This window comes from Culex quinquefasciatus, chromosome 1 (assembly GCF_015732765.1).
Source record: "Culex quinquefasciatus strain JHB chromosome 1, VPISU_Cqui_1.0_pri_paternal, whole genome shotgun sequence".
NCBI classification, from domain to species: domain Eukaryota; kingdom Metazoa; phylum Arthropoda; class Insecta; order Diptera; family Culicidae; genus Culex; species Culex quinquefasciatus.
The window spans coordinates 65,833,466-65,852,915 of record NC_051861.1 but is presented as its reverse complement, the minus strand read 5'-3'; the positions used below and the strand labels follow the sequence as shown (position 1 = coordinate 65,852,915).

General features: G+C 42.2%; 1 long non-coding RNA gene across 1 annotated transcript; it reads left to right on the top strand.

Annotated features, from left to right (window-relative positions):
• The first annotated feature begins 876 nt into the window (after positions 1-876).
• Positions 877-2,041, top strand: LOC119765151. Its single transcript, XR_005276530.1, has 3 exons — positions 877-1,129; positions 1,192-1,495; positions 1,555-2,041. It is a non-coding gene; the product is annotated as an uncharacterized LOC119765151 (long non-coding RNA).
• Positions 2,042-19,450: the final 17,409 nt, after the last annotated feature.

Genomic DNA, 19,450 nt, shown 5'->3' with positions numbered 1-19,450 from the left:
GCACCAAATCGTGGCCTGTAAAGCATGGAGTTATACGTTTGTTTAAGGAAAGCTGGCAATGTATGTTAAATGTCAGCTTTCGGTTCTCGAGTACATCCATTTCAATATCGTTACGAACACAGCCAAACCTCCGCTCGATTCATTTGACAAAAAGTTTTGTAAATTCAAATTGTAAAACAAGTTCGATTCCAAGAATTGCCAATTACCAACAATGTACGTTCTGTATACTGCTGCAGCATTTTTAGACAAACTTGGCAAGATCGTTCAAGCCCGTATATTTAGTTGAACATTTTCAAACAACAGCAGTAAAAAATTTACAATCTTGCATACATTCAAACTAATTTACAATACATAGACATAATTTAAGTAGTTTACAGTAAAAGCTTAGCAGCTAGATCAACCAGATCACTACCATCAGCGTTTCGGGTCCGGCTAGGCCAAGATCACATCGAGAGATCAGTTGAGTGTAAGAGCGACTCATCACGCGACCGTTTAGACTGCTGCAGTGCGGAAAGGAGGTGCGGAATTCGAGTCTGACGATTTTTGTGAGAATTATCAGTCTCGCCTGTCCCATACTGTATGAGGCATGTTCCGAGGAATCTGAGGTCCTTCACTAACTTCAAACGATAGATTATGATGTTAGGAACAATGTTTTCGTAGACAGAAAAATAATAAAATACCTAGAGCACCCCCAACACACAAAAAAATATTACCGTAATGACAAAAGTAACTTATTTTTGATTTAAAAAGTTGCTAAAATTAGCTTGAGGGAAAGTTTTTTTCTTGTTTAAAATATGAAAACTTTTACTGGTAAAGTTTCGAAAATCTCCTAACTAACTGATTTAAAAGTCTTAACTTTTAATACGACTGTAGAATTTCTTTCATTTTGACGTTCTCGTGTACCCGTGTACGACTAAGTTCCAAATGTAAACAAACACTTTGGTGGGTTCGGTGGTGCTGGTGATTCTAGGCAGCAGCCAGGAATCAGGCGCGGAAACCTTCGTGAGCCAAACAGCAACAGCGGAACGCCTTCGAAGGATTGTGGTGCGGGTGCGGGACGAGGTGAAGTGCTCAAAAAGGACAAGGCGAGCTTCCTGCAGGAACTGCAGCGGTTCCACGATCGGAATGGGTAAGAAGAAAGCTTGGGTGTTTTGTGGGGCTTGTGATTGATTTTGTCTGTTTTTTTTTTAGGATGGGAGGTAGGAATGTGGATTCGCACCGGTTGTATTCGGTGGTGGTGGCCCGGGATTGGTGATTGAAGGTCAATTCCCGCGAGGACTGTAACGAGATCATCGAGGAGATGGCGCTGCCGAAGAGTTGCGTGAACAACGAGATTGCGCTGAAGAAGATAAACATCCGGTTTTTGGACAAGTACGAGACAGGTGATTTTCACGGTGAGGAGAAGGAGCCGACGAATAGGAGAACGTCGAGAAGCGGGATAATCGGAGGTAGCCAGAGCGGATGTTGCACTCGGTGCCGGCGGTTTACAACACCTGTGAGTTATGAGAATGTGTACAGTGGCTTGCCAACTTCACTTACTTCCATCTCTTTTAGCAAATAACCGCCCACAAACGCTCATCTCGCGATGGCGCAGCTCCAGCCGAATGAACCCTGGACAGCGTGCCGAAAAAATCTTTGTCATTCTCGAAGGAGGATGAAGTGCTCGAAATTGAATTCCGTTCCGAGGGCCTCATCAACCCAATCTTCCGGATACGCTTCCAGAATCGGGAACTCCCCGTTCAGGCACTTCACTTTCCAGCCAGGAAACGTCGATCACCCTTGCCGAATCTACAGACAACTTCTCCAAACCTGTCCTGATGAAGGCCGGCAACCATCCTGTTCTCTACTTTGCTGTCGCGCGTCGAAACGTCCGTCTGGAACCGTCCAGCTTGGGGTCTTCGAAAGTGACCGGTGGCGTACCTTAAGAATCGGTACAGCTTGGACTCGGATTTTGGCCAGAAGCGTTAAATACAATAACAAAATGTCTTATTTAACATACTGTTTAAAACTTTTAAAAATAAATATAAAATCAAGCCTAGAATCAAGCACATTTTTATGAAATTAACACTGTAGTATTAAATGTTGTTTATTCTTGCTATAAAAGGTTTCTTTTCCAATTAAAAGTAAAACACTTTTACCGATACAACGATTTTGTTCCATAAATGCATGGTAGTATCAAAAACTTTCCAACTTTGAATTGAAAAGTTTGAACTTTCTACGAATATTCACCAACGCGAACTTTTAATCCAACGAATGATCTTTTTAAATTCAGAGTATTTTTTCTTTGTGTGTAGTCGATTTACTGATAAAAGTCTCTTTTTTGAACAATTTTTCTAAAATTGCTTGGAATCAATACAAAAACTGTTTAGATCAGGTGTGTATTATCTTCAAACGATAGGTTCTTGTCCATAGATTAAGATGCTCTATCAATATTGGACCAAAACTTAAGGTTTTGGACTCTCCCAGGCGTATTTATGTTGAAAAAATCGCATTTTTTCGAAACTTTTTTCAAAAATGCTCATTTAATTCAGGGTAGCCTATTTTTCTTAGTAAAACCAATACATGCAGCTTGTAGGAAATTTCATAACGAACATTTTTCCCTCTGAAAAAATGCAATTTCGACACTCCAGAGCCGAGATATTTGAGTTTTAGTGAGAAAAAAAGTGCCAATTTTCAAAATTTCTTAGAATTCAGAAAAAGGCCTACATGTGGCAAGCATGTGTCGCAAAGGTCAGGATATGCTTTCTTATAGTAATTTTGGCCGCTGAATCCAATTCTTAAATCAAACTTTTTTCAGAAATGCCCATTTAATTTAGAGTAGCCTATTTTTCCTAGTAAAACCAATACATGCAGCTTGTAGGAAATTTCATGGCAAACATTTTTCCCTCTGAGAAAATGCAATTTCGACAATCCAGAGCCGAGATATTTGAGTTTTAGTGAGAAAAAAAGTGCCAATTTTCAAAATTTGCCAATACCAGATAAAATTATAGGAAAAGTAGCTGCATTTGGATAAATTTGTTTGGAAAGTGTGTGTGTGTGTGTGTGTGTGTGTGTGTGTGTGTGTGTTTTTTTTTTTTTTACAAGGTCGGAATCTGCTATCAGACACCTGAGAATTCATTTCTCAGGTAGTGTGGGGTTGGGAAAACAAAAGAGTTTTCCCGACCCACTAAACCAGTCCTTGAACGCCGTGCCCTTTTCCCCCCGGGACCACCTTTCGGTATAACTTCGGGGGGAGGCGTTGCATTTTCTGCACTAGTCTACTTACAGGATCCATGCCGGGTGCTAGAACCATTTCCTGTTCTACATACATATGAGTCCATGCGAGGGTTTAACCGCGCCCAAGAATCGCGTTGCTTTTGACCGGTTAGTCATATGCAGCCCTCTCCTTGGACCATCGAGACGTGTACCGATTTGGTAGAGCCAACCGTCATAACGTGCTCTCCTTCACAGCCACACTCGTGGGTTCTCAACTCCTGTGACCATCGAGACGTGTGCCGATTTGGTAGAGCCGACCATCATAACGTGCTCTCCTTCACAGCCACACTCGTGGGTTTTCGACTAGGCTCCTAGTCGTTCCTCCTCTGGTCGTCTCTCCATTTCCGCTGGAGAGCCGAAGTGATCTGCGTCACCGCTCCGACGACCGCATTCCACTTGGCGATGTCGCTGCACATTCTTCGCACCACATTATCCGGGCTGGTGTCTGCTCCAGCATTTCGGCTGGTGTCTGCGCCAGCATTTCGCTTCGCGCTGCCTCGAAGCGAGGGCAGCTGAACACCACGTGCTCCGGTGTTTCCTCGCAATCGACGCAGTCCGGACAGAGAGGGGACTCTGCATGTCCGATCCTGTGCAGGTACTTCCTGAAGCAGCCATGGCCCGACAGGAACTGTGTGAGGTGGAAGGTGACCTCTCCATGCCTTCTGCTCACCCACGTGGATACGGACGGGATAAGCCGATGCGTCCATCTGCCTTTCTCCGTGGTGTCCCACTCACGTTGCCACCTTGCCAGCGATTCGGCTTTCGCAGCTTCCCGGATACCTCTCGTGCCTCTCCGGGTGTAGCGCACGGTGTCCTCCTCCAGTGTGATGCCGATGGGGATCATTCCGGCTATGACGCCAACTGCTTCCGACGAAATGGTCCTGTACGCACTTGCAACCCGCATGGCCATCAGTCTCTGCGTTCTGTCGAGCAGCGCTCGATTTCGCTTCGTCCCCAGCGCCGTCCACCATACCGGTCCGCCGTACCTAAGTATGGACGTCGCGACACTTGCCAAGAGTCGGCGCCTACTGCTCCTGGGTCCAGCGTTGTTCGGCATAATCCTCGACAGTGCCATGATCGCCTTAGCCGCCTTCTCGCAGGTGTAATCGACGTGGCTGTTGAAGTTCAGCCGGTCATCCACCATCACCCCGAGGTACTTGAGCGCTCTCTTCGAGTGCACGACGTGTTCTCCAACGTGTATCTGGGCCTGCTGCACCTTTTTGTGGTTACTAACCAGTATCATCTCGGTCTTGTGGTGAGCGATCCGCAGCTTCACCTCGAGCATCCAGTTCTCGATCATTGCGATTGCCTCCATAGCCAGCACTTCGACCTCCTCGACATTTTCGCCGGTTACCGTCAGCACTATGTCGTCTGCAAAGCCAACAATCTCTACGCCGTTGGGTAGCCCCAGTGTCAACACTCCGTCATACATTCCGTTCCACAGTGCTGAACCCAGAATGGATCCCTGCGGAACTCCCGCGGTAACAACAACGGTTTTTTGTCCATCGGCAGTGTCGTAGACCAGCACGCGGTTCTCGAAGTAGCTCTTCAAGATCATGCACAAATAGTCAGGCACCTTCATTTTGTGCAGCGCTGCTGCTATGGCCGCCCAGCTCGCACTGTTGAACGCGTTCTTGACGTCAATCGTGACTATTGCGCAGCAGCGGTTCCCCCTGCGTTTTTTCCTCCGCGCTTCGCCGGCTTTCTCGACCACTTTCCGGATGGCGTCCACCGTGGATCTCCCTTTACGGAAGCCGAACTGCCTCGCTGCTAAGCCATGCTCGCTCTCCGTGTACTTGGTCAGCCGGTTAAGGATGATCCGTTCCAGAAGCTTTCCGAGGGTGTCCAGCAAACATATAGGCCTATACGATGATGGGTCCCCCGGTGGTTTGCCTGGCTTCGGCAGCAACACGAGCTTTTGAACCTTCCACGGGTCGGGGAAGTGTCCTTCGTCCAGGCATTTCTGCAGGACTGTTCGAAACCTGTCCGGGAATGCTTGAACCGCCGATTTCAGGGCGAAATTCGGGATTCCATCCGGGCCGGGAGCTTTCTTCACCTTCAATCTCTTCGCTACTGCCACAAGTTCTTCGTTGATGATCAGATGACCTTCGGCGTTGCTACCCCCTTCGTCGTTGTACGGTGTAGGAGGCCATGTCGTTGGGTCATGTCTTGGGAAGAGCCCTTCCACAATGACCTTCAGCTTGTCGGGACACGTTTCAGCCACCATCGATGGGCCTCTGATCTTCGCCATCGCGACACGATATGCGCTCCCCAAGGGTTTGCATCAGCGTCTTAGCATAACTCCTTGAAGCAGTTTGTCTTGCTGCATTTGATCGCTTTCTTGAGCGCGGCCTTTGCAGACCGGTACTCCTCTCTGCGCTCCTCTCTAGTTGCTTCGGATCTTGCTCTCTGGACTCGTCTTCTGGCGCTGAGGCAACTTGCCCGAAGGGTACCGAGTTCTTCATTCCACCAGTAAGCTGGACGACGACAGTTCCTTGGCTCCAGTCTCCGCGGCATGGTTGTGTCGCATGCTGTCACCAGTTGTGCTGTTAGCACGTCGGCACTCAAGTCTTGGGGACCATCACACCAATGGAGCGCTTCCACGAAGAGACCCTCGTCGAAGTACTGCAGCTTCCATTTCCTTCCGTAGGACCGGCTGCTCCTATCTGGTACAGGGCTCGTCTCCCGATGCTGTACCGGATCGCTTGGTGATCGCTATGGGTATAGTCCTCACTCACCCTCCAGTTCATGTCGGCCGCCAGTCGCGGGCTACAGAACGTAACGTCGATAATGGACTCACGACCGTCTTTGCGGAAGGTACTGCTGGTTCCGCGATTCGCCAGCCTAACGTCTAGCTTTGCCAGAGCTTCCATTAGGCTATGCCCCTAGCATTGGTGCATCTGCTACCCCACTCGACCGCCCACGCGTTGAAGTCACCTCCGATAACGATCGGGCTTCGTCCGATCAGTTCGTCGGTCAGACAATCCAGCATCTGCTGAAACTGCTCCAAGGTCCATCTTGGGGGAGCATAGCAGCTACAGAAGAAGGTTCCGTTTACTTGGGCGATCACGAATCCTTCAAACGCCCTCGAGACCACTTCCTGTATGGGGTACCGCCCCATCACGTGTATCGCCGCCATTCTTGCTGTATCCGCGGCCCAGTTTCCGTTGTCGTGTGGAACTCGGTACGGTTCTGCAATAATTGCTACGTCACACCCCGTCTCCGCGGTCGACTGCCACAGCAGTTGCTGTGCAGTGTCGCAGTGATTGAGGTTCACCTGGGACACCTCCATATTTGTGTGTGTGTGTGTGTGTGTGTGTGTGTGTGTTTGTTTGTGTGTGTGTGTGTGTGTGTGTGCAACCAACCAAACGGGACCACGCGCCCACTTCTTACAAATTGAGTTGTTTCCATGTATTTTTTAGATCTACATTCTAACATGCAAATAACTCGCATAGGCATTTGGAAGGTGTTAGCTCTGCCGAGCTTCGGTGACCCATTTCTACGCTGGCTAGCCAAGCGCGAGGTACTTCAGCTTAATCGACAAGCCCCGCCCTGAAGAACGTTTGCACCAATCGGGTTCAAACGTTATTTAGAACTTCCGAACCCTTGTCAAATGGACAAGGACCCAGCGCGTCCAGTCATCGCTCACCAAGCCGTGATGGCGTAGTGGTTAGCACTTTTGCTTACCAATCCAAAGGACGAGGGATCGAACCCCGACTCGGGCGACTTTGATTTTTCGTTCATGTTCAGAGTTTCAAGATTAATATTTCCTATACTTTCTCGTTGGGAGCAGATGGGAATCGAACCCAGAACCATTCGCTTAGAAAGCAAACACCGTAACCAGTCAGCCACGGCCGCTCCTTGGGTGTATCCCATTTGGCATAATGCCGTTTGGCATAACGCCGTTTGGCATAATGCCGTTTGGCATAATTGTTTGGCATAACGGTCATTTGGCATAATTGCCATTTGGCATAATGGTCATTTGGCATAATGAGGTTGTTCAAAACGTTGCTGAATATTGTTCCCAGGACTATTTTCAGCCATTGAGCCAAATATGTTCGACATTTACCCATCGATATTCCAGGTTAAAGATTGTATGGAAAAATAGGGAACAAAATATGCTAGATTTAAAAACAATTTTTTCTACGATTTTATCAATATTCTCAAATATTAGATTCTCATTTGAATTCTCCAGTAAATATCAAAAATAACCTATGTGCAATGGGTTACCTATGTAGTGATGACCTTTTGAAAATTTAATCTGGAATTTTAAGGCTCTTCAACTTTGTCATACAAGTAGAATTTTCTTTTTTATGTTGTATTTTCATCGGGCTACCTACGATGGAGCCAGCCATAACACAATTTTAGTGCTCCGTCAAATTTTCGATTTTTTCACGCCGCGGGTGAAGTGTTTAATCGCAAACTTGCCGCCCGGAGATGCCCAAGCGTGGCGCTAGGCATGGCAACTCGAGTGCTGCACCGGGGACCTCGCGGAACCCGTCTCCTGGCCGGATTACTAAAAAAATCCGGCCAATAGTCAAACAAAGCCTTCCACCGCGGCGACAGCGTTGGAAGGCATTGACAAAACAAAGCTGCATCCACACTACCGCAGCCCGTACCAGCTACGTGTGAAGACAGCTAAGGCAGGCTGGCAGGCTTCCGGCGTCCCCTCCGTCACCCCCGTCCCCACACGCAACGAGTTTGAGCCGCTGAGTGATGATGATGAGGACAATGAAGACGACTGCAGCACCAGCAGTAGTGACGACGACGACGACCCTGCACGCGGGTCGAAGAAAGCAGATACCAGCAAAACTGCGGCGAAGGGAAGAAGACCTCCGCCGATATTTGTCGTCGACACACTAGCTGATCATGTGGACGAGCTACTGGAGGGTCAAACTTACTGTTTGAAGATCGGTAAGAAGAATGTGCCGCGCTGCGGGAGGTTGCAATTTCTTGAGCCGTGGCCGAATTTTTGGCAACGATGGCATTGGGCTGCGTCTGTCGAATTTTTTGAGAAATACCTCCAAGTCACCCAGAAACCGTCCAACGTTTTTTTTGTCGGAGATCCTGGAGCTGGTACGGGCTGCGGTAGTGTGTGAAGCGGAACAGCATTTGAAAATTACCCTCTCCGATCCTGCTCAAATTTGGCAGAGCTGTTGATACTATCAAAACATGCAAGAATCCCGAATTTCATCCAAATCGGACCACCCCCTCCATTTTTGTACCTCCCCAAAAAATCGACTTTTTGGCGATTTTTGGCCAAACCTCCTAGTTTCAAACGGCGATAGCTCAGGAACCACAAATCTCAGAAGGTCGGTCTTAGACTCAATTTTGAAGGAAATTGGACGTAGAATCTATTTCCGTGATCAAAATGTTGATTAATTTGTTTTTTCTACCTGTATTGCGCAATTGAAAACTTTAAACGGCCGTATCTCAATACACCCCAACTTTTTTTTTTATTTGACCTCACCATCGTGTTCTCCGGCCAATTTTACATAAGAATCACCTATCGACAGAAATGAATATGTTTCGTTCCAGAGATATCGAATTTTAAAGTTTTGTGTTTTCGAGATTACCTGCATCGGCTTCATTCGCCGCATCTGCTAGAAGCACACAGGCGGGCTGATCAATAACTGCTACCTGGCCATTTATTGAAATAATATTTCATCATAAATAATCTTCATCAAATTGAGCAAAAATTAACTGTATAATACTGTAGGAAACTGAAGTTTAATCGCAAATGTTTATCTGCTCAAAAAATTAATGAAGTGAATTTCTGTGTTAACCCACTGGACAGAGCAATGACGACACACAGTAAAGGGCAGAATTGGATTCCGACGGAGCGAGAGGAAAATGCAATTCTCGGATTAGTTTTCAAAAAGCCGTAAGAGCCATTGTTAAACAAAGTCCTTTTTGCATCGGTATTCGACCTACTTACGAACAAACCAATATCAAAATGCTCGAGATTGTTCATCTACACGTCCTTCAAGTGCCCCAAACTTAAAATAAATGAAATTTTGTTTCATTTTCTAGAAAAACGAAAATTAGTGTCAGAGGTCACAATGGCTCTTACGGCTTTTTAAAAACTCACCCGAGAATTAATCTTGTTAGTAACACTGAAAAATAAGTGCACGATACATTATTGAGTAAAAATATGAATTAAAATGAATAAAATTTGTTGATACGTTGTACTCTAGTGAAGGACGATCACAAAGAGTAGGAAAAGGATTTCTGGAATGTATAAAACTGAAAAATGTAAGAAAATCACAAAGTTTGATCTGCTGCAAAGCGGCTAATTCTCCAAATTTAGTTGCGATGATTTCGACACCGTCCGAACAACAGTGTTTTTTTTCATCTATCATTCTTGGATTCTTGGAACACAATACGGCTGCTGTCCTCACGTATAAGGATTTTTTTAATTAAATGTACCTTGACCAAAATCATATTTTAATGAAATGGAGCTGGCTCACTATATAAAAATTGATTTAATATGATCAATCTAAACCATAAATCAGAATTATGGTAAAGTGTCAATAATAAACTATAATAATAATAATAATAAAGCAGGTTTTGGGGTTTTTGCTGAATGGCACTATTTTGCTCCACTTCATTAATTTTTTTGAGCAGATAAACATTTGCGATTAAACTTCAGTTTCCTACAGTATTATACAGTTAATTTTTGCTCAATTTGATGAAGATTATTTATGATGAAATATTATTTCAATAAATGGCCAGGAAGCAGTTATTGATCAGCCCGCCTGTGTGCTTCTAGCAGATGCGGCGAATGAAGCTGATGCAGGTAATCTCGAAAACACAAAACTTTAAAATTCGATATCTCTGGAACGAAACATATTCATTTCTGTCGATAGGTGATTCTTATGTAAAATTGGCCGGAGAACACGATGGTGAGGTCAAATAAAAAAAATAAGTTGGGGTGTTTTGAGATTCGGCCGTTTAATGTTTTCAATTGCGCAATACAGGTAGAAAAAATAAATTAATCAACATTATGATCACGGAAATGGATTCTACGTCCGATTTCCTTCAAAATTGAGTCCAAGAACGACCTTCTGAGATTTGTGGTTCCTGAGCTATCGCCGTTTGAAACTAGGAGGTTTGGCCAAAAATCGCCAAAAAGTCAATTTTTTGGGGAGGTACAAAAATGGAGGGGGTGGTCCGATTTGGATGAAATTCGGGATTCTTGCATGTTTTGATAGTATCAACAGCTCAGCCAAATTTGAGCAGGATCGGAGAGGGTAATTTTCAAATTTGCACTTTTTCGTGCACAGTTGAGATGGAATGACCCATATATAAAAAAAATCGACGGTTTTGTTCGAACGCGAATCAATTCAACACGGAACATCGGATCGAGGTGCTCTTTGTTGCGTTGGGTACGTATAAGTCCAAGGAAGGTTCTTACGCCAAAAAGTTACAACTTTGGCCACCCTGGAACCGATTCCGGAAAATCTGTGGATTGTATGGGAAAAGTTACGTAAACTCAAACTTAGATCACAGGTGGCTGAATTAGCAAACAAGCAAGAAACGTCAGGAAACCAAACAAGGGCAGGACGAAGTTTGCCGGGTAAGGCTTGTTACCTATAAAATGTGTAAAAATGTGAACCTGGTGAAAATTCATCAGAAACTGATGATAATTCGTGCTTGCCATTTCATTAGGGCACATAACTTATTTAAATAAGAGTGTGTCCCTTTCACACCTTATGTAAACTATCATTTGAGTGAAAAGGATACACAATAGTTTACAAAAGTTGTGTGCCCTTTTGAAATGTTAGGCTCCAATTCACCATTTTCTAATGTAAAATTAATCATTTTTTTGACACAAAATCTGTCACAATTTCATTTTTTCTGTGTGCTGATAAAAGTTGAATTTTCCTTCTAAAGTTAAATTTTCTTCATTAAACAGGGGAAAATGCGCTTCAGCTGTTGTCACAACACAAGCGAGTTTTCCCTTCTTTTAAAAAGTAATCACCAGTCAAAGAGTTTTCCCTTCTTTAAACAAAGGGTAAATTCAACTTGTGTCAGCAGTTATCACAAGTAAAGAGAATTTTCCATTATTTAAAGAAGGGAAAATACTCACTGAATCGTTATAACTACTGACACAAGTTTAATTTTCCCTTCTTCAAATAATGGAAAATTATCTTTACTTGTGATTACTACTAACATCCCTATATGTTTGAATTTGCTCTCCAATCAAGAAGGGAAAATTCTCTTGACTTGTGATAACTGCTGACACAAGTTGAATTTACCTATCTTCAAAGAAGTGAAAACTTAATTTGTCTTGAGATATCTAATAACATGAGCTGAATTTTCCCTTCTTTAAGAAGGGAAAACTCTCTTGACTGCTGATATAGGTGAATATTTTTTAAAGAAAGGAAAACTCGCTTGAGTTGTGACCACAGCTGAAGCGCATTATCCCCAGTTTAATGAAGAAAATTTAACTTTTTTCAGCAGTTGTCACAAGTCTAGAAAGTGTCCCTTTCATTAAAGGAAATATAAACCTTGAGTCAGTAGTTGACAGTTTAGAAAAAATGACCCGCAGCTTTTTTTGGGTTAGATCCAAAGCTGAAGACGGTGAATTAATATGTTCCTACGTATATGACAAAGTAAAATGATTTACATTTCAAATAAAAATCTCACTTTTCTGTACATATTTGAATGGAAGTAGCATCACTTGCTGATCAAATAGTAGAAAAACTAGTTTCTAAATCTATCATTGTTTAAATTTTTCCAATAAATATTCACCCTGTAATATGATTGAGTATTAGGGTGCCCAGAATATGGGACTTTTTTTCAAAACCTCGCTCCACAAGCTGAATATTGTTCCTTGACCTATTTTAGGACTCTGGGCCAAATATGAGCTAAATCGGCCATCATTTACCCATTGATACTCGGAGGTGAAGTTTGTATGGGAAAAATCGAAAAAAATTATGGAAAACCCAAGTTTCTTACGGTTTGGTCTGCACGGTGAGCTACTTCCATCCAAATATTCACAAAAGTGAGATTCTTATTGTTCGGGGCTGGCCGATATGTTTCAGTGGACTGTATTTTGGGTTGTGGCAGCGGGGTCGCAGGAAGAGGAAAACACCGGGAATTGTGATTTTCTTGGTTTATTTTTCCTTCTTACTCTTCCTCCTGCATCTCACTACACTACTTGATCACTTCACTTCTGTGAAAACGTGTTTACTCTCCGACGATCGGACGTGTTCTGGCGAGCGCGCTCGTTGCGCGCGTTTTGCTGGTGACGTTTGACGTTTGCTGTTTGCTGTCAACTGTCAGTTGACATGGTGGGCGCAGGGGTGTGCGCACGGTGGGGTTTCTTCGGTGAACACCGAACATACTCCCCCCGGTTGAGGTAACTCAACGAATTTGACGCCGAGACGATCTTGTCCGGCGGGACGGATGGATGCCAGCCTTGACGCCGGCACTCGATCGGTGGTTGAGAGCGGTCGGGTTGACCACTCCGAACAGTTTGTTTGGACTCACCTGGGACGTCCTTGTCCGGAACGGTTGGAAACCAGCCTTGGTGCTGGTGTTCGTGAGCTGGCCGACAGCGTTCTTGGAGTGCGCCGTCATCCGGATAAATGCGGCTGGAACGAGGTTGACCGCGCTTATCAGGGGCCTTCACCGTTGACGGCAGCATCGGTATATGCTCCGCGGCGGACTTCATTTCTTGGCCGCTGTCCGGTTGGACACGACCTGGTCTGGTTGCAGTCTCGGGTTTGGGTTCATGTGCTGGATTTGGATCGGATTCAGCCTTCGATCCACCGTCTGGGTGAACAAGGCACGGGACTTGGCACGAGTCCACTACTGGCAGCAGCTCGTTGTACTTCGCGCTGGCGGTGACTTCTTTCGGGCTTCCGGTAGACGCTGGATGGTCCTCCGGAGCAACCGCCACGGCTGGTTCTTGTGGCCCGTGGTTGGCCACTACGATAGCGTTGGACGTGGTGTCCACACACGCGTTCTTGGCGAGTTTCTCTCTTGGCTGAGAGTTGCATGAGCTCGGTTGGTTCGAGCCGGTCGATAGAGTGCAGTCTTGGGCGGCTACCTCTTGGGATTCCAGGGTTTGTGACCTGGCCTGCTGGGACTCGATGGTATGCTTCGGGATGTCCGCTTGGAGGGACTCCCAAGCCTTAAACTGCTGCGTCAGCCAAGCTTCGGCGGCAATCTGGTCTGCCTCGCTGGGTGGTGAAGCTGAAGATCGCTTTGCAGGAGCTAATTTCATTGCCAGGGTGTAGTTTACTTCCTTGTAGCGCATCCAAAACTTGTCCATTTCCTCCTCCACTTGCTCGATGGCTTCCGGAACAAGTGATACGAACTGTAGTCTTCGCTTGTTATGTTCCCTTTTTGCTGCCCTTAGGAAGCCCTCAAGCACTGTAAGATGCGCCAACACCGGCTCCGGTAGACACAAAAACGTATTTTCGACGAAATCGACCTTCTGTTCTACCTCCTGGAGCTGCCGGATCGCATCCTCAGGATTTTCGGTTGTGGTTAGATACATGGCCACTTTCCACTGGTTCGGGAAAGCCCACGATGGAAACCTGTCACCGGTTGGGCAGGTTCTGCTGCTTGGTCGCAGCACTGGTAGGTGGATTGTTCGTCTTCTGGTTCGACGACGACGCTTTGTTGTTGTCACTTTGACGTGTGACAACCCTCACAAACACACACGCACACGCACACACATTCGTACGTGGTGCTTCTCAAGAAAACTCGACCGCACACGCAAATGGTGGGGAAGAGGGGAACACTTGCTCGGGCATCCACTCACCTGCCTTCAACAGCCACAAAAGCAGTTCGGTTGAACCACTTGGTGGAAGCTCCTGGGGCGGACACTTCCGGAATCTGGATTCCGACGACGCAAGTCCGCGGCTGGACTCACGTTCAGATCCGGTTGGCTGCAGAAGTAGCAGTGAGGAAACGTTGATCAGGAGCGCTTGGACTGGAAAGTTCCAGAGGTTTACGGAAACTCCACATCCGGGAACTTGAACGGGAACGGCTCACAAATCCGGTTCGGTACGGATCATGTTCGGGGCTGGCCGATATGTTTCAGTGGACTGTATTTTGGGTTGTGGCAGCGGGATCGCAGGAAGAGGAAAACACCGGGAATTGTGATTTTCTTGGTTTATTTTTCCTTCTTACTCTTCCTCCTGCATCTCACTACACTACTTGGTCACTTCACTTCTGTGAAAACGTGTTTACTCTCCGACGATCGGACGTGTTCTGGCGAGCGCGCTCGTTGCGCGCGTTTTGCTGGTGACGTTTGACGTTTGCTGTTTGCTGTCAACTGTCAGTTGACATGGTGGGCGCAGGGGTGTGCGCACGGTGGGGTTTCTTCGGTGAACACCGAACACTTATTGAAAATTTAATGCTCTACAACTTTGTAGAACATTCCAAAGCTCTAAAACTCGATCCTGAAAAGTTATAAGCGATTTAAAAAAGTCGTCAACTTTTTGTATGAAAAACATTTTTTTCACCAACTTTAGGCTCGGGTATCAATGGGTTAAATTCATCCAATTTCGCTCAAAATTTACACAGATGCTTAAAATAACCTAAAAAACTGTTTTCCGCTTGTGGAGCAGGGGGTCATTTTTTCTGGGCACCCTAATGAGTATATGTTGGTATAGGATGTAACAAAATGAGTGAATTTTGCGTACATTTCAGGGCATCATCCCCTGGATGCATTAAGCCTGAATCCCAAATATGAACTTGATTGGCTGTGACAGGACCTGGCGCTATGCCTTTGAAATTAAAATGGGATTTAAACCCGTATAATCGGTGCGTTTTGGTTTTGAGTTTTGCACCACCGCTGAAAGCTTCAACTTTTTATTTAAGCTCTTCTGGCAGCACTTGCTGCTACTGCAGAAAAGATTGAGGCAGGCGTCGCGACTCACATGTAATCACCCACTGAGAATTTTTGTTTGAGCCTCGACTTGATTCAGGCTTGATCTCGAACCAGGTCGACTCGAGGCTCGAGCCAACATTCTCAGTGGGCAAGCAAGCTGCCAGAAGAGCTTAAAGAAAAAGTTGAAGTTTCCAGTGGTGGTATTATAAATTCTGTAACATTCAAAAAAGTCCATCGTTTTCTAAATTTCAAGCTTTAAAAGGTACTAAAAACAGGGCTTTTTCTGAGTTAAGTTAAGCCGACTCCGACTCCGGCTCCAGCTTTCCACAAATTGATGACTCCGGCTCCGACTCCGACTCCGGCCTTCCAACTCTAGCCAACTCCAGCTCCGACTCCGACTCCAGCTCCGACACCGACTCCAGCTTTCCACAAATTGTTGACTCCAGCTCCGACTCCGACTCCGACACCTAATCTTTATTTAATTTTTTTTTTAAATTTGAATTAATCACATCACTCACATTTCAGTTCACACTTGCGCGAATACTGTAAACCGGGGTGACATTTATGTTCGGAGTGTTTCGCAAAATTATAAATACGAATTATTTATACAAACAGAATGGTATGGAACCATGCTAAGCTTGGTAGATAGGTGTTCGTTGTTCTATGTTACATGTTTTCAGCGTTATATAAACAAAAATCATAAATATCTTCAGATTTAATCGCATTTTCAACACAACAATTTTTTTTTGAATAAATTTTTTTTTGTTTGTAAAATTGGAACTTTTTATTTAATTACTTTAAATTTACTTTAATTTTTTTAAATCTATATGCTAGCTAACTTATTTTTAATTGTACCTTTTTTAATGAAATATTAAAAGAAAGTTAGCCTTCATGATCGAATTGACATATAAAATCAATTTGCATAATTTTATGCTGAAATTTGCCGAGCTCCCGTGGTGTAGTGGTACGGGTTTCGCTTTGTAAGCGGAAGGTCGATGGCTTGAAACCCATCTGGCGAGGCAAAAGGGGTAGGTGGCGGTCGAGAGGGGATATCGGCTGCTGCGGGAATTGACTTTGTCAAGTCCCAAGCCTCCCCAAAACCCATCCCATCCAATCTCTCGGACGATCTGTTGGCGACTGAGTCTGAGCGTTGAAGAACTCTGTAACAATACGCAGAGAAGAGCTTCAAATGCTACTTTCGACTCGGTCACATGCTCTCAGGCAAAATTCGAGCTGAAGATTGGGCTATATGATCGGTAACGATCTCTAGATGGGTCAAAAATAAACGAGATTTCCCCTCAATCTCGCTCATCTCCACGTCCTCCGATCGGTCTTTCGTGCTCGTGTGGCATGGCATTTGGGGGATTGGTCTGGGTAATGAGAGGGGGCAACTGCTCGAATAATTCGTCAAAAACTGTCTCGCTCAAACAATAGCGCTACGGAAGACGATCGTTCGGCAGGCTGTGTATAGCAGCAAAACAGAAAACCTGAGAACAGATCATACTACAATAGATACGCAAGTGTCGCAGTGGTCCGTGTCTGTTCACAGTAAAAAAAAAAAAAATGCTGAAATTTTGAAGAAACACAGTAACTATCAAAGATACCCTGGTTTTGAAATAGACAATTTTCAATGTCACTATTTTTTAAAGCTCTTTTGAATTTATTTCAGAGGACGTACATGGAAATTGTGTGATCCAGCCCAGTACACACTTTAAACATATAAATAATGAGAAAATTCTAAAATTTGGAAAATAAATTAAAATTATAGCAATTATATCACCCCGATTTAAGGTGTTTAAAAAAAAATAGACTTGTTCAAAGATATTATTTAAGGATCCACTACACGCAAACATTTTTTGCTTCTACTTTTTTACTGAAATTGTCATAATTCTGAATAAAAAACAGTTAGAGTCCCACTTTTTTTATTAAGTCGTGTAGAAAAGTTATGCAAAGTTAACAAGACTGTCGGAGATAAGCCTGGTAGAAAATATTAATAAAAATATTTCATGATTGACTGTGTTTCGTATCGATTAAATAAATGAATAAATTAAGCGCTTGTCTGTTTATCTGTGAAGAGTTCAAATAAACCCAGTCAAATCAATCCGAATTCTGAAACGGAATCTAATTAGAATCGTATACATATTCCGTTTCAAACGCAACAACCGGTTCGAACACGGAACCGGTTGTTGCGTTTGAAACGGAATTTGTATACGATTCTAATTAGATTCCGTTTCAAAATTCGGATTGAGTTAACTGGGAATGCTAGAGAGAAATATCGTTCACACACACACTACACCACCAATGGTGTGGTGAAGATCCCACATAGAAAAATGGGCGGAAAACGTCCAAAAAGCGGGAACGTTTTGCCTGAAAGCGGGCCCGATTTTCAGCACGCTTTTTCCCCTCGTTGTGGCCCATTGCGTGCCAGAATGCAACATTTAGGCGGGCGTTATGCATTTTGGCCGCTGTGTTACGCCCGTCTGTGGCACGCTTTTGGGCCCGTTTTGACCACGATAACGGGCCTAGAAACGGGGTACCAACGTGCCGGAAACCGGGGGGTTTCTCCTTCCTGTTTACTTCGGATTTCAAGTTAGGGTGTTTAGTTAAATTAGGGTGACAAATAAAAACAACAGATTTTTTTATTCAAAAAAATATTGAATTAACAACAAAACTTAAACTAACTTAACCTAACTAGCACAAAAATTATATGTTGGGTTAGTATGTTAACAGGACTTTAAATTGATTTTATTGGTAATTTGGTCAAATTTAGTTAGATTTAGTTAAGTTAAGATAAATTAAGTCAAAATCAGATAAATTCCGTAAAAATCAGAAAACTTTAATTAAATTTAGTTGAAAATAGTTAAATGATGTAAAATTTAGTAAAATTTATTGAAATTTAATTAAATTTAGTTGAATCTAGTTATATTTAGTTAAAATAAGTATAATTTAGTTAAATTAAATAAAATTTAATTAATTTTCGTAAAATTTCGCTTCATTTATTTAAATTTAGTTAACTTTGGCTAAATTGAATAAAATCAAGTTAAAATTAGTTTCATTAAGTTCAATTGACTTAAATTGGGTTATATATAGTTAATTTTAGTTAATCTTAGTTTATTTTAGTTCGATTCAGTAAATTTTATTTAAAATTAGTCAAATTAAGTTAAGTTTAGTAAGATTTAATTAAATTTAGTTGAATTTAGTTACATTTCGCTTTCAATTTGGTTAACTTTGGCTTAATTAAGTTATATTTCAATAAGTTAGTTGAACTAAGATAAATTGACTGAAATTGTGTTATTTTTAGTAAAATTTAGCTAAATTTAGTTAAATCTATTACAATTTTGGTAAATTTAGTTAAATTTGTTAAAATTTAGTTGATTTTAGTTAGATTTAGTAAAATTTAGTAAAATTTAATTAAATTTAGTACAACTTGGTTAAATTTAGTAAAATTTGGTTAAGTTTTGTTAAAAATTTAACAAATTTTACTAAATTTAACCAAGTTAAATAGTTTTATTTTGTTTGATTTAATTACGTTAAGTAAAATTTAGTTAAATTAAGTCCAATTTATTTAAATTTAAAATTTGGTTAAATTTAGTAAAAGTTTGTTAAATGTAGTTAAATTTAGTTGAATTTGATAAAATTTAGTAAAATTTGGTTTAATTTAGTTAAATTTTGTTTAATTTAGTTGAATTTAGTTTAATTAAGTTAAATTTAGTTATATTTAGTTGAATTAAGTTTAATATAGTTTAATTTTGTCAAGTTAAGTTAAATTTAGTTAAATTAAGTTAAATCAAGTTAAATTTAGTTAAATTGAGTTATATTCAGATACATTCAGTAAAATTTAGTTATTTTTAGTTAAACTTAGTTAAATTAAGTTAAATTTAGTTGAATTTAGTAACATTTAGTGAAATTTAGTTGAAGTTTGGTAACATTTAGTTGTATTCAGTTGAAATTAATTAAATTAATTTAAATTAATTTAAATTTATTTAAATTTGGTAAAATTAATGTAAATTAATTTAAATCTAGATAAATTTATTTAAATTTAGTTTAATTTAGTTAATTTTTGTAAAATTTGGTTAATTTTTTTAAAATTTAGTTAAATTTTATTTAATTTGTTTAAATTTAGTTAAATTGAGTTAAATTTAGTTTAATTGAGTTAGATTTAGTTAAATTAAGTTAAATTTAGTTAAATCAAGTACAATTTACATAAATTTAGATAAATGTATTTAAATTTGGTTAAATTTAGTTAAATTAAGTTAAATTTATTTATGTTAAGTTATTTTTAGTTCAATTGTGTTATATTCAATCACATTCAGTAAAATTTAGTTTAATTTATTTATATTA